Below are 16410 nucleotides of genomic sequence, written 5' to 3'. Positions count from 1 at the left end.
GGGGGAGTGCAGAATCGAATCCGGCATGCCAGATTAGAAGTCCGCACTCCTAACCACTACACCAAACTGGCTCTCCAGACTATAGGAATCAGTTCCCCCAACTTAGGGTTCCCAACTCCAAGTTGGGAAATTCCTGGAGCTTTGGGGATGCAGCCTTGGGAGGTTGAGGTTTGAAGAGGGAAGCAAACTCAGTAAAGTATAATGCCCTAGATTCACCCTCCAAAACAATCATTTTCTCCAGGGGAACTGATATCTGTCATCTAGAAAGCAGTTGCAATTCTGGGTGATCTCCCATCCCCACCTGGAGGTTGGTAACCTTAGTTTTCTTGAAGGAAATGGCTACTTTGGAAGATGGAGCTATATTTTCCCCCTTTGAAATCTGTCTCCAGGTTCTATACCTCTGAGCTGTAGGAATTTCCTGACCTGGAGTTGGCAACCTTATCTCCTTTTCACCCAACAGTCAATCTACCTTTATTTGCCAGTAGGTTCAACTGGGTAGCCTGCATTTATCTGCCTGTATTAACCTTTCAACAGTGGCCCATATGTTGCCAGCCACTGAGCCAGGCCCACTTAAATGATAAGAACCTTGTAATCATCTCACTTTCCCCTGTATCCCCCTTCCTACCTGGCAACCCCATATACCTCCCTTATTCTCTCCATCTCAGCCATTCACCAACTTTACCTTTATCAGCCTTTATAAGTAATATTCATTACTTATTTACAGCATTTACACCCCAATTTTCTCCACAATTGAGACCAAAGCAGTTCACCTTATTATCTTCGCCTATCTGCATAACAGCCCTGTGAGGTATGTTAGACTGAAATAAATGTCTGGTCCAAAATCACCCAGTGAGCTTTCGCAGCAAGATAGGGACTCAAACCCAGATCCTACTCTCCCAGATCCTACTCTGCTATATCAAAATAAATGTTTAAGAGATTATAAGAAAAATGATAATGGCCTAAACATAAAGAAGCTTTGGTACAGCCTTTTCTAGCACCACTAGTTATAGTTTTTTCAACTCCCCAGCCTCAATAGCTTAGTTATTCAGACATCTGAGGGTGCTGTATGCTCCTTGGTGAGGAAGTAAAACAAACATATTGGGTTGGATCAAGAAAAAACTGGCAATTTCTACTAACTCATGCTTATGTTCTTGTTTGGGGTGACTGATACCACAGTAGCAACATTTTATGGAGATCAGTAGTCTACTGTAGGAGGAGAAAGGCAGGAAGATACCATTTTGCCATGGGGAAATTTAGTTTGGATTCGATTGTGAGTATCCCTTACTGTCCAAATTCTGCACAGATCTATCTTTACAGTAACTGCAAAAAACACTTTGCTGTAGGAAACAAGCTTATGTGCATTTGCTTAGTTAGGAAATCTTGAAAAGTTTTAGTCTGCATCATAAAATAATTATTTCAACAAATTCCAAAAACAGATGTTCTGAGTGTTTCTTTTAAGTGACATATTTCAGCACCTGAAAATCATAGAATCATAGAGTTGGAAGGGGCCATACAGGCCATCTAGTCCAACCCCCTGCTCAACGCAGGATCAGCCCAAAGCATCCTAAAGCATCCAAGAAAAGTGTGTATCCAACCTTTGCTTGAAGACTGCCAGTGAGGGGGAGCTCACCACCTCCTTAGGCAGCCTATTCCACTGCTGAACTACTCTGACTGTGAACATTTTTTTCCTGATATCTAGCCTATATCGTTGTACTTGTAGTTTAAACCCATTACTGCACGTCCTTTCCTCTGCAGCCAACAGGAACAGCATCCTGCCCTCCTCCAAATGACAATCTTTCAAATACTTAAAGACAGCTATCATGTCCCCTCTCAACCTCCTTTTCTCCAGGCTGAACATTCCCAAGTCCCTCAACCTATCTTCATAGGGCTTGGTCCCCTGGCCGCAGATCATCCTCGTCACTCTCCTCTGTACTGAAAATGCCAGGTTACCAGACAGTAAGTTATAACATAAATGGCCAAATTTGCAGAACTAGGACTGTCTAATAAATTGGACTGCCATGTACAAAACAACATCAATAATATTTTAAAAGAGGGAGGCATAATGCCCAAATTCAATGAAAAACATAGACTATGTTTAATTAAATATCATTTCTGTTGCCCATGAGAAATTTCAAAGAAATTTTAAATCCTTTTACAATTCAAATATTTATATGACTTATCATTAACTGGGTAGCTAGCATTTAAACTGCAGTGTGAAAAAAGGAAGAAAAAGGCAACTGAATGTTTATGATTTGTGACAAAATTTATTAATTTGGAATTTAAATAAACTTATTTCATGAAATATACATATATCAGTGAAAGGGCATGTAGATGAAAGGAACACTAACAGCTCAGATCAGGATACACTGTCTCAGTTCATAATTTATTCATATACTAGTTTCAAAGCCCCTTTATAAAAAGGGGTTTTGAAAGGGGAGAAGGCGTCAGACCGGCAGGGAGGGAACCCCCAGCAGCCGCGCTTCGCGTGACTGCTGGGGGTTCCCTCGGGTGGCGGTCTGACGCGGCGAGAGGCGCTTCGCGCCTCCCGCAGCGTCAGACCGGCAGGGAGGGAACCCCCAGCAGCCGCGCTTCGCGCGACTGCTGGGGGTTCCCTCGGGCGGCGGTCTGACGCGGCGAGAGGCGCTTCGCGCCTCTCGCCGCGTCAGTCCGGGAGCAACTGCGAGCCGCGCTGCGCGCGGCTCGCAGTTGCTCAGGCTGGGTCCAACCCAGCCTGAGGGTCCAACCCGGACCCTTCCTCATCACGGACAAAGCCCACCTCTAGGGGGCTTAACGAATTATATAGTCCGTGGCGCCCGTGGCGCCACGGGCTGTTTAAAGATATTAATAATAAGATGGTTTGCCTTGAAGATATATTCTGCTCTTAGTCAGCTGATCCCACTTCTTATCTTAAATTTTAACACTTTGAACAAATTTCCCATGACAGCAAGGCCAGTGACTCATAGCAAATTGAGGGGACAATCCTTTTGCTATGAATAGTTCTGCATTACCTTCCTTGCAGGATAATGTTTCAAAAATCTTCTTTGAAAGGAAAAGTACCCCAGGTTTCTTTTCGTCAGCATTCCCTCTTGCTAACCCCGTTACCTCTACAATACATTATCCTTTCAGTATCATAGCATACACTTCCACAACAAAAAGAACCAAATGGTATCTGAAGAAGTGCAGAGTATTTATGAGGTTCATATACTGTGGTGACTTATCAAGACTTGAAAAGAAAAACCTGAGTTGGACAGTTACTTTAAACAATGAACTATTCATGTCCTGTTTGCTTAGTAAATTGTTTGTGGTATTCACTATGGTGGATTCATGGCCTCTGCTGCAGCAAATCCCTTCCATAGAAACAAGCTTATATAAATGCTTTATTTATTCCCGGCTGTAAGGCCCATGAGGCTATAGCCCTGCTGTGGATTATTATGCATTAGTTATGCAAATTCATCTATTCTACTTTATCAGAGAAGCTGTTTCAGCAGAAGGATTTGGGATTAGACTAAGTCTTTTATCCAAAATGTTGGCACAAGTGTTGGTGTGCCAGAGGATGGAATGGACTGAAGCTCCAGTGGAGACTATTTGCTGCATATCTTCCTCTTGCATCCACCTTTTAAATCATTTATCATTTTAAAAAAATATGTGATGCCACTTTCAAGTGGGAAAAAGCCCCCAAGACTCATCTAAAGGAACGCCGACAGGGACCTGGCTGGTGGGAGAGAACTCCCAGCACTGGCATTTTCTGGGCAGGGTGTGTGTTGGCATGGCAACAGGGGGCGTGGCTGAGCTAGGCGTCAGTTAAACGGATGGCCTGACATTGCTCGGCCTCTTTTCCCCATCAGGGCGCCCAAAGACGCGTCGCTCGGTGGGAGGAGCCATTTTTTCTGGCCCAACCGCCTCACGACGTCAGGGAAGCCCAGCAATTTTATTTTATTTTACTTTTTGAGGGAAAAGGGATGCTAGACACGCTGTGAGGGCACTGTTTGTTTGTTTGTTTGTTTGTTTTTTAAAACTAACAAACAACTAAGCCTCTCACAGGCCATTTTGGCAGAAGAGAGAGAGAGAGAGAGAGAGAGAGAGAGAGAGAGAAACAAGCGACCATGGCGCCAAAAAGGATGCCAGTGGGGGGAAAGTGATGGGTCAGGGCAGGCTGTGGCAGTGAAGCCCCAACTGCCCATGAACTGTGCTGCGCTGGTGGCAGCTGCTGGTTCCAGGGCCTTTGGAGCATGGAATGGGACAGGCAGATTTAATGATGCAGCAGCAGCAGGTTCCTCTGCGATTTATGGGATTCTGGGGGCATTAAGATGCGTGGCAGTGGGATCCTTCACCTTGATAGAGGAAGGGGTGCCTACGTGGGGAAGATGAGGCTTCTACCCCCCCTCCCACACACACACACACCCTGTGCAGGTTCCAACAATTATGTAGGGGGGTGGTTTTACTCTGCAACCTTCGGGCCCATCATTTGGGGGTGTGGTGGATCCTGGCTGCAGTTCTACAATTGGGGCAGGACAGGATCAGGTTTTTGTGGGCTCATTTTGGTGGCAGGAATCATCCAGACCACCAGCCATGGGAGAAGGGTTTTTTTCCAAAAGGGTTTGCACAACCAAGCCTATCAGAGGTGGTTTTCAGCCACCGTGGAAATGGTAGTTCTTCATCTTGCTCATCTGTGGCTCCATGGGGTCCAGGATACCAACAACCCACTCTGTAGCCAGGGGCCCATCAGGCTTTGTTTGCAGGGCCTGAGAGCCAATATTTGGCTAACTATCAAGCTTAGGGTTATGCTGTGTGACTGCAGGCATGGATGTGAAGCGGGAATTCTGGTAATGCCCAGGCATAGCTGGCAGCAACCTGGCCGTATGATGACTGGGTGGTACATAAGTTGTAGAAGCAGATGGTGTTGGCCGTCTCCGCATCTAGGTACGCAGACTGTACATGTGGGCATCCCTCCGATGGAAACTGCTATAGCAGCACAACAGGGACAGGCAGGTGCAGGTGTAGTTAGTGCTCCTAGCTCCTCCAGGAATATTCATCAGGGAGTAACGGAGCAACAAAAGATGACTGGGCATAAGAGTAAAAAGAAGCAAGGAGGAAAGTGCTTCAGGGCCCAGCAGGCTGCCAGTGCCTTCGGATGAGTCATCCTCATCTGGGGTCAAAATCTCTGAAGGCCAATGGGATGGGACCTATTGGCTTCAGGGTTCTTTGGTTCTAGCTATCCTGACCTGGAATATGAACTGGTGGGATTCTGTGGATCCTTATTATAAGAAAAGCTGGGGGCGGGTTATTCCATGAAGCCCTCCCCCCTCCTTTTGGGTTTATGTCGACATATTTAACATGGTGCGACCAAATGGAGATATCTCAAAACGGGGTCCAAAGGGGATTTAAAAAAAAATGGCTTTGCAGCAGCACAAAATGATCACTCCACTAACTGGTTAAAGAGTTATGCAGTATTTCTATGCCTTGTTGCCGGTGCTTACCCAGAAAGGAGTTGAGAATAATTTGGTAATGTTTTGGAGGCCAAAGCACGTTTTGGGGATGCAGAGGCCATGGCACATGATAAGTAGGCTCGCAAGTGGTCTTTAAACAACATCCAGGTGAGGTGGGACATAAAGGACCGCGACACCTATAACATGAAAGCAAGGCCATATGTCAGGAGGACAGAACAAGACAGATGTAAGGACCTGTTGGGAATTCAATAGGGGCATGTGCCAATGCCACAGATGCCACTTTAAGCATTGCTGCAAGCCTTAAGGTAGAGCCCACTTGAAAGAACATGACAAGTTGGTGGGTGGACAGATGTCCCTTTTACGGGGGGAGGATCCAAGAATGGAGCTACAAACAGCTATGGTTTGTTGCAAGAGCACATAGCTGGCAGGGACCTCCTTGGGTCATCTAGTCCAACCCCATGAAGTATGCTGTAGGCATGGTTCACATAAGCACAGTGATGTCAGGGGCCTCCAGGGTCATCTAGCCCAACCCCATGCTTCTGGCAGTGGTTGTGGTTTGAAGGAATAAAGATTTGGCAGGGACCGCTCAAGGTCATCTAGTTCAGCCCCCTGCTTCAGACAACGGTCTGTGTTTGCAGGAGCACATAATTTGCAGGGAACTCGGGGGTCATCCAGTCCAACCCCTTGCTTCACATTGAGGCAGGTGATTGTGCACCAGCTCAGAGGGTCTTCATGGAAAACTGAAGGGCTGGCCATTGGCTTGCAGGCATGGGGAGCAACAGCTTCTTTGGCAGCACATACTATGAGCACTCTCCACTGGCCTTGGCTGCTTGGTCCTGGTGCAGGTGGGTAGGCAGGCGCCAACCCCATGGACTGGGAATGGGGCACCCAGGGGCCCTCGGCTGGCCGCTTATGGTTCGTGGCCACCGGCTAGGGTTACACCAATGTTTTGGCCGGACCACACATGCCCATCAGCAGCAATGACAGTGTGAGACAGGCAATGGGGGGCAGCATCATGGGGTGGCATGTGCTATGGCTCTTGGGACATTTTTGGATGCCACTGGTGGACATCAGCCAGGGGTATTGTGATACATAATGGACTCTGAAAGGACCAGTCTACAGGGGTCACCAACCAGAAGGCTTCCCCAGGGGGAATATCAGTGCAAAAGGGGGTACCTCCCCGGTGGCCAGGTCAGTCTGCAGCAGTGGCCAGGCATCACCTGATAGCTTTAGGGTGACCCATGCCTTTTGCAAATGGTGTCAGAGTCATCACTGGACTTGCTTGGCAGGGCAGCTAATCCCAGGTTAATGGGCCAGATTGGCTTGGAAGAGGGTGTCTCGTTACAGGTCCAGTATGGAAGTGCTGTCGGTGTGGATTGGAGAACAATACCAAGAGAGTTCACAGGGCTTGATCCAGAACATGGTTGGCACAGAAAGTGACTGCTTAGGACTGCCGCAAAAGGGATGCAAGGCCCTGTATACTAGAAGCCGGTGGAGATCTTTGGGCTGGGAAATGAAGTTAAGATGGCCACAAGGTAAGGTGCAGTGCTCTAGGGGAGCATTCATCTGGTTATACAGTCTCGGTTATGACAGACTGCAGATGAGTCAACACCTGGTGGATCACTTCTGATGTGGGTACCTCTTTGTCCCATTCAGGAATTCCCTGGCTTCATATTTATGCCAGCACGATTTGGCTCCCCATCACCTGAAGCAAATGCTGTTTCCAGCTGGAGGGAGAAGGGACAGACTACATACTAAGTTCTGCAGATCAGTCCCTCATACCTCTTCATATCTAAGCACTTGATCTGTCTGGTTGGCCTCATTGGTCATCTGGGCTTTGCGTTGCAGCCCAGGTCTGCAAATATATGAGATATCATCTGACCAGGCCAACCTTGAAAGGAGGTGGCTGCAAGCCTGTCACCTGTCCTCACCCCCTCCCCACACAGGATTGGGGCCTAGGGTTGCTTGGATTCCAGTTCTAGGAGTGATGGGGTCCCCTTTCACTAGAGAGTCCAGTTTCAGCTGGATGGCCTTTGGGGAGATCACTTAAATTATATCTGGGGCCAGGACAGACAAGTGGTTTGGGGGGTATTGTAACATGGCCAGCATGAGTTCGGAGGCCATATTGGGACCAGCACGGCCACTGGCCTGGGACTGGAGACTAAGCATACTGCAGGTTCAGGTGGGTGTTTCATGGCTGGGTTACTAGGAGCTCCAGTCAGGTCTCAGTATGCTGGCACATTGGGTTACCCCAGTATAACAACCAGGAGTCAGAAGGTATATGCACATAAGTAGTGGTTCACAATGTCACCACGGACTGCAACCTGTAGGATTTAGGGTACCCAGGAGGGGGCTGGCCCTTGGTGCTCAAGGGGAACATGTCCAGGGCTTCAGCAGAGCATGCAGTAGATGCAGAGCAGGGCATCGGCTGAGGGCAGTCTGCCCAGGTCGAGTGGCACAGCACTCAGATGGCAGGTGGTAGGGTGCATCTAGCCACAATGGGACTGCTATGGTTCTCTAGCAATGTATCCTGGAGGCACCAGGAGGGATGGGTCAGGACCAGTCGGCATGTGAGGGTGCCCAGGTTACCGTTTTCCAGTAACAAACTTTTGGTTTCCTTCAGGGTGGCAGTCAACGGGGATGCCTAATGCTGGTTACGGAGTGTGGTGCCATGCGGCAGACAGGATGACATGCTGTAACAGCGCAAAGTGGTCCATTTGGGGTCCCAGAGGCATCACGTTGCTTGGACAATGTGGTGGGAGGCAGCTGTTTTCCTGGACATTGTTGCAATGGTGGACTTCCTATTCAAGCGTGCCGGCAAATGTCTGTATTCCCCGAAGCATTGGCTGACCATCAAGGGACACTGGCTTAGCAACAGTTGCAAATGTTGAGCTGAGCACCAGGCCACATTGTCAAATTGGTTGACATATGGCACTTTGCCAGCTTTGGAAGGGGCATTGGTGTCGGGCCCTGGTAACTTCAAGGGTCAATTATCATCTGGGCTGAGTGGCTAGGATGCCATGTTGCTAGAGGCTAAGTCTCACAAGAGGCCCCACTGGGCTGGCTGGACATTCACCAAAGAATGGTCCATGTTGGTGAGTGGCCCCTTCACCTGTCACCCAGAGTTCCATGATCTCAGGTGGAAGTAAAGCCTGAGTACAGAGCTAAGTTGGGATGTGTGTTACTGACTGGAACCCCCATGGATGGGGATTTACAGTTCTGGGCCCTCTATAAGAGCGATGTGGTGCACTTGACAAATTGGGGTGGTGAGTGGCCCCTTCACCTGTCACCCAGAGTTCCATGATCGCAGGTGGAGTTAAAGCCTGAGTATAGAGCTGAGCTGGGAAATGTGTTACTGATTGGAGCCCCCATAGTAGGGCATTTGCAGTTCTGGGCCCTCTATAAGAGCAATGGGGTGCACTTGTCGGACTGCGGGTGGTAGGGTGGCCAGCTCCAGGTTGGGAAACTCCTGGAGATTTGGGGGTGGAGCCTGGGGAGGACGTGGACCTCAGTGGGGTACAACCATACAGTCCACCCTCAAAAGTTGCAATTTCTTCAGAGGAACTGCTCTCTGTAGTCTGAAGATGAGCTGTAATTCCAGGGGATCCCCATGTCATGGAGGCTGGCATCCCTTGTCACAGGTCTGTTTTATTTGCAGGCTATCTAAACTAAAGCAGAATTAAAAGGTAAAGGTATCCCCTGTGCAAGCACCGAGTCATGTCTGACCCTTGGGGTGACGCCCTCTAGCGTTTTCATGGCAGACTCAATACGGGGTGGTTTGCCAGTGCCTTCCCCAGTCATTACCGTTTACCCCCCAGCAAGCTGGGTACTCATTTTACCAACCTCGGAAGGATGGAAGGCTGAGTCAACCTTGAGCCGGCTGCTGGGATTGAACTCCCAACCTCATGGGCAAAGCTTTCAGGCGGCTGCCTTACCACTCTGCGCCACAAGAGGCTCTAAAGCAGAGTTACACTCATCCAAACCCACAGACTTCAATAGAAGGATGTAACTCAAGATAATAGTGTTACAGTGCCATTTTAAGAACACTTCCTGGGAGTAAGCCCCATTAAATAGGCATGGTTATGATTTAGAGTGGACATGCTCTATATTTCCCTGTCATACAGGAGGCTTATGTTAAAGTGTACCCTTGCTGTACCTCTTGCAAAACTTTTTAGGTGGAAATGAGATTTACTTTATGTACCACTTTAATTATACACTGTACATTTTATTACATTATAGATAACTATAGCTATCTATCCATCTGTCTATACATATACGCTAACATTTGGAAAGATAAGAAGCATTGAATGGAAAGTACATATTGCACCACAAAATCCAAAACAAGGCAAAATACCAAGAATTTAAACTAGCCATTCAAAACTGATAATAAAATTTCAGATACACATAGAAGACTGGCAAAAATCTGTGAGACATCTGGTTATTAGATGGAAATGGTGTGTAAGATTAAAGGAACACTAAGGTTTGTAATGAATTCTGAATGGAATTGTTCAAATCCTTGTGAGAAAGTTCTGGGTCATTAATAAAGTGTTAATAAAATGATAGGAAAATACAAAGCAGTCACATATTCAGCAGAAAGAAAGCTGTCTTACCAAACTCTCAAACAGCAGAGATCACAAAATAACCAGATTAAAGAAGAGTGAAAGGTTGAAAGGTTTTAGTTGCATTTCTCATTATTAAGACATCTAGGCTTTTTCTAATGATTTAAGAATACTACAGGATAATAAAATTGAACATTCATTATTAGAAAATTCTGTGATATATGTTTATGTTTATGTTCATTCACAATGTCACTGAGATTACTCATTTTCCTATAGTTATGCAACTGCCTGCTGAACTAGGATGTAAATCTAGCTCCATAATAAAGGTTACAAGGGAATCAGACACATACCAAGAACCAAATATAAACAATTCTATGTTAATCCCAATGAAAGACAAATCACTTGCAATGAAATAGTATAAATCTATATTTTCTGTTAAATGTTCCCATCGGTTAAATTCAAAAGGGAAAGTCTGGCTCACATCAAAAAGATATCTTTTTCTATCAGCCCAGTATATTAACAGTACCACCCTAAGCAAAGCAGCACCATCCCAAACCCTTTAAAATCAATGAATTTAGAAGGATGTAAAGAGCCTCTTGTGGCGCAGAGTGGTAAGGCAGCAGACATGCAGTCTGGGAGTTCAATCCCAGCAGCCGGCTCAAGGTTGACTCAGCCTTCCATCCTTCTGAGGTTGGTAAAAATGAATACCCAGCTTGCTGGGGGGTAAACGGTAATGACTGGAGAAGGCACTGGGAAACCACCCCGCATTGAGTCTGCCATGAAAATGCTAGAGGGCATCACCCCCAGGGTCAGACATGACCCAGTGCTTGCACGGGGGATACCTTTACCTTTCACTTTATATATCCATGGTTCCTCTATATATTTGTGAAACAGCCTGGGGGGTGGAACATATCTGGCTGTCCAAGCTGGAATAGGGCCTGATTGGGCCTGCCCCTGTAGATCCCATCCTCCGTCCCTGGAGTCTAGCCACTTTGCTCTCAGACACGCCTCAGTGCCTGGAGCCAGCAGCAGGTAAGGAGAGAGGGCCCTGGGCAACAGGTCGGGGTGGAGGGCCTATTAACGAGGGCCTCTTGGCCTGCTAGGCTGGGCCTGCTAACAAGGGCCTCTTGGCCTGCTAAGCAGGGCCTGCTAACGAGGGCCTCCGGCCTGCTAAGCAGGGTCTGCTAACGATGGCCTCCCGGCCTGCTGACTGCCTGCTAAGGAGCTCTGTCCTGGCCCTACTAACAAGGTGGCCAGCCCCCGCCCGCCTCACTTGATCTGGCTGTGAGCTGCGGCCCAAAGCCACCTTAAGCTGCCTGGCCAGGGGCCAGGGGAGGGGACCCTTTCAAGGCCCGTTCTTAGGAACAGGCTTTGAAGCTAGTATTAACGTAATTTACAATTTGCCTTTATCAATGAGACTTAAACTGGGTCAAGCAGGACAATTAATTAAATAAACAGTAATGTGACATCCAATAAACAATGCAATAGGGGTTTAGATAGAGATCTGAAAACAGGAGTGAGACAAACTGAAATCAAGGCTATGACATGTCAAACAATACATAAATTACATAGTAGAAATACTTATAGCAAGAATACCTCCTATACGCAGTAGTATAGGCCAAAGTACCTCTCCTTTTACCAAAGCACCTTCTGCAACAGAAAGCTGTGGCCTTTGCCCATTTGCAGGGTGGCACGTTCAGAAAGTCCTGCTCATATCCATGAAGCTGTTATGAATTAGGACTGCACTATTAGAGAACACTGTCCATTAAAGATCCAGTCACTTGATCATTAAAGGTAGCTCTAGTTGAATCAGGAGGCCTGACCGGAACTTAAACTCTTGTTGAAATAACACCTCAAGATACTAAGAGAAAATGCTAAGAAAAATCTGGCAGATAGGCTTTAACTACAGTGTGTCTGGTGGCTCAGTCATAAGTCACTTGCCTGGAGATCATAGTTCAAGCCTTACTAAGGGTCTACTTAATTCCCCTACACACATTTACTTTTGAAAAGTTCGTGTTTTAAAAGTGGTCCATTTACTTTTCAAAAGCAAAAAAATTAAAACTCCTACGTAGGGAAACATAATAGTTCTTTTTTGGAAAAAAAAGACAGAAACAATGGCTCTTTAGATTGGTTTTAATTTTTAAAAAGGAATCCAGTGTTCCTTTTCCTTTAAAAAAAACATTGCCAAGCTAAGAGAGAAAGAGCAGAGGGAGGGCAGCCCTGGTGAGTATTTCTCTGCTCCCCACTCCCCACTGTGTGAAGCACATGAGGAGACTGGGAGAAGGGAGGAGGAGGCAGCTGGAGGCAAAGACTGGCTGGTCTTTAACTCCTGATATGAGTGCTTATAGCATGACATAAGGGGGCTTGTAAAGCAGGGAAGATGCCTTCACAGCATGAACATTCCGAAAAAATGAAGGCAGGGCTAAAATAGAACCAATGGAGGTGAAAGAGGCTATCCCTGCCAAAAACCAACCAATCAGCAGCACAGGAAGAAAAGGGAAGAAAAAATCTTGGCAATCCGGGTTTTTTTATTAGTGTGCAGTGGTAAACTGTGGTTTGGAGGAGAAAATCCTAGAAAGAAGATCCAGAGTACAGGATCAAACGCAAACAGGATTAAAGGGACATACAGTTAGTATTGAAATTCTGAAATAATGTTAAGAAAATACATAGACATGAAAGGTTAATGTAGCAATACAGAAAAGTAGCACAGAAATATAAGTTATGATAGTTTTTATACACATTTGATATATGTATGTATGTTTCTCATACAATGTTCTGTAACCTCCATTTTTCTCTGAAGCAAAGTGGAAGAAGGGAAAGAAGGTATCAGTCCTTTTAAAGGAATACAGGGCAAAAGTCCGGGCTCAGCCTACAGAAATAAAGCAAATAGAAGAACAGTTGGTTTTTATATTTGGCTTCCCACTGCCCGAAGGAGTCTCAAAGTGGCTTACAATCGTCTTCTCTTCCTCTTCCCACAACAAATAACCTGTGAGGTTGACAAGGCTGAGAGAGTTCTAACAGTCCTGCTCCAACAGAACAGCATTATCAGGGCTATGATGAGCACAAGGCTACCCAGCTGGCTGTATATGGAGGAACAGGGAATAAACCAGAGTAGAAGCCGCTATTCTAAACCATCATGCTGGTGTAGTGGTTAGTTTGTTACTAGAAGAAGAGGCTTTCACAAAAAGTTCAGGTTTGCAAAGGAAATACCATATAAGGGAACGATCAATTCATTAACAGGCTTATGACAGACTTATCCCATTGCATTAAAGGTGGTTTCAGCCAAGTTGTCCACTTTTGTCGGTCACAAGGAACTGGAGTTTTACTTCAAATAAGACATCCTTAAACGTTTCCTCACAAGAAAGCAAAGTTGGAGGGAGGCACGCAAGCAGACAAGTATAATCTCAATTAGGCGGCTCTCTTCTTCTGAAATGGACAAGTTGCTAGGTTCGGTCAGGGCGACCACCTGCCCCCTCGACGCCTGTCCTTCTTGGCTCCTCAAGGGAGGTGGCCAGAAGATAGGAGGCCAGCTCAGAGACATCATCAACTCCTCCCTGAGTACGGGAGAGTTTCCTGAGCGGCTCAAGGAGGCGGTCTGCACTCTCCTGAAGAAACCATCGCTGGACCCTGCTAACTACCGCCCAGTGTCGCATTTAGAGTTCCTGAGCAAGTGGTAGAGAGGGCTGCAGCGGACCAGCTCCTGGCATTCTTGGAGGAAATTTCAGCACTCGATCCATATCAATCTGGCTTCCGCCCTGGCCACGGGGTGGAGACGGTTTTGGTCGCCCTGCTGGATGACCTCCGTCGCCAGCTGGATAGAGGCGGGTCAGCCATGTTGATCCTTTTAGACCTATCGGCGGCCTTTGACATCGTGGACAATAAACTGTTGGTCCATCGCCTGGCCAGTATGGGGATATGGGGCACAGCCTTGTGCTGGATATGCTCCTTCCTCCAGAACCGGTCCCAGAGGGTTGCTGTGGGGTTCGAGTTCTCGCGGCCCTATAGACTCCCTTGCGGGGTCCCTCAGGGTGCGGTCCTCTCCCCCACATTGTTTAACATCTTTATGCGCCCTCTGGCCCAGCTGGTATGGAGCTTTGGGCTGGGTTGCCATCAGTACGCTGATGACACCCAGCTCTATCTCCTAATGGACGGTCACCCAAACTCCCCCCCGGAACCATTTGCCAGATGTTTGGAAGCAGTGTCTGAATGGTTTGAGCAGAGTTGCCTGAAACTCAACCCCTCCAAGACGGAGGTCCTGTGGCTGGGGGGAAGGGGGCGGGAACAGGCAGCATGTTTACCCACCCTAGCAGGGGTGCAACTTACCATCGTGCCCCAAGCTAGGAATTTGGGTGTGACCATTGATGCCTCCCTGACTATGGAGGCTCAGGTCAAGAGAGTAGCGGACCAGGCATTTTTCTATCTTCGCCAGGCCCAGCTACTAGCGCCCTACCTGTCCCCTGACCACTTGGCCACAGTGATCCATGCGACAGTCGCCTCCAGAATTGATTTCTGTAACTCGCTCTACGCAGGCCTACCCTTGTCCCTGACCCGGAAACTACAGCTGGTGCAAAATGCAGCTGCCAGGGTCCTCACTGGAACATCTTGGAGGGCCCACATCCAGCTGGTGCTGAGGCAGCTGCATTGGCTGCCAATTGCTGCCCGGATCCAGTTCAAGGTTTTGGTTTTAACCTTCAAGGCCATATGCAGGTTGGGACTCACATACCTAAGGGATCGCCTACCGCTCTTTGCCCCCCGCAGGGCCTCACGCTCTGCGGGTGAGAAACTGTTGTTCGTCCCCGGCCCAAAGGAAGCGCGCCTAGCCTCAACCAGGGCCAGGGCTTTTTCGGTCCTGGCCCCTACCTGGTGGAATGAGCTCCCGGGTGATCTGCGGGATTTGTCAGCTTTCCGCAGGGCCTGTAAAAAGGAGCTTTTCCACCAGGTCTATGGTTGAGGCTGGGGTCAGCGAATCAGGGACATCGCTCCCCCCCCTAGGAGTTGGAGTGTACGCTACTCCCCCATCCTTTCCTCTTCACCTCTTTGATAATTGGGGGAGGGATGGGATTTTTAGCCGTCATGTTAGTAGATTGATGGTTTAATGGGAATTTTAATGGGGTTAGTTGTTGTGACCCGCCTCGAGCCTGTCGGGAGAGGTGGGAAATAAATCTAATAATAATAATAATAATAATAATAATAATAATAATAATAATAATAATAATAATAATAATAATAATAATAATAATAATAATTTAATTGGTGTTCGCTGTTGTGCCTCAATGCAGCCACAGTCTGTGTTATTGTACTTTGTTGCTCTATGTGGCAGGCAGCCTCATGAATACTCAAGAATGTAATACCAAATTTTATCCTTATAAAAATACCACTGAAGGCAATATTGTCACACATGTCTGTACAGAGTGATGTTCTCTGCCAAATATCCATGAAGGTTTACAAATTGCTGAATGTTCCACTTAACTTATCAAGTTATAAGCTGAAAAGAGCAGCCATCTTTTTCCAAAATGATTTTTTTTCAAACTAGCCTTTAGTTTGCTTTACTGCAATGATGCCAGAGCCTTTGCTTTGAACAACAGGTTAATGGTTATTGACATTATTACAGCACTTATAAAGAAAGACAAACTCCAGAAGGTCATTACACAAAAACAAATGTAGTTATTTCTATTCAGTGTATCCTGAACAAATATATAAAGGTCAAAACTGTAATGTAAACCCTTTTTGCAGGTTTCACTGATAGAGTATTTATTTAAACTCTCCAGCCCACGAAGTACTGAAAGCAAAATATACAGACACAACTGCAAACAGGAGGTTTCTCATAGCATTTTGCTCACATTTCTGATCAAGCAGCCTCCAAGGGCCTCACAAGTTACTTCTAAAATTATTTTTTGAAAACATGTATCTGCAGAATGAATTTTTATGACTTTATTTACTCTTTGTAAAACTATTTCCATTCATTACAAATCCATCTACATAAAAATTTGCTCTAGCAACTGTGGAGAAATATGTTTTCAATTGGAAGTTTGACTCAGACAGCTGCTGGTACCGAGACACTTTGGTAGAAAGTTGCCCACAGGTCAATGGGGCTGTTCTACCAGATCAACCAAAGATAGAAAAGGGAATCACAAGAAATCAGTGGAAGATTTAGAAATAAGCAATGAAATCTCATTTTTATAATAGTCTGTGCTGCTGTATCTCAGGAAACTTTTGCTGAGATAATTTAACTGAGATTTATTCCCAAAATGTGGCTTTACACTGCTCTGCTTTTTCCTTAGCGACTTGAGGTTTCTTGTAGAATAGAAATAACATGTCAGCATACAATGGAAATAACATCTAAACATTTCAGATAAATTACTATTACCAAACACTGCAGGAAATACTTTCTGCACTGTTCCAAA

At 46.5% G+C, this 16410-nt stretch overlaps 1 protein-coding gene across 8 annotated transcripts in view; it reads right to left on the bottom strand.

The window, feature by feature from the left end:
* The window catches only part of FRMD3 (FERM domain containing 3), a 152781-nt gene that overhangs the window by 86276 nt on the left and 50095 nt on the right, over positions 1 to 16410 (bottom strand). The gene's annotated exons all lie outside the window — the stretch shown is intronic.

The sequence above is a fragment of the Paroedura picta genome, chromosome 7 (assembly GCF_049243985.1).
Source record: "Paroedura picta isolate Pp20150507F chromosome 7, Ppicta_v3.0, whole genome shotgun sequence".
In the NCBI taxonomy this organism is placed as follows: domain Eukaryota; kingdom Metazoa; phylum Chordata; class Lepidosauria; order Squamata; family Gekkonidae; genus Paroedura; species Paroedura picta.
This window is presented reverse-complemented; position numbering and strand designations above follow the sequence as displayed.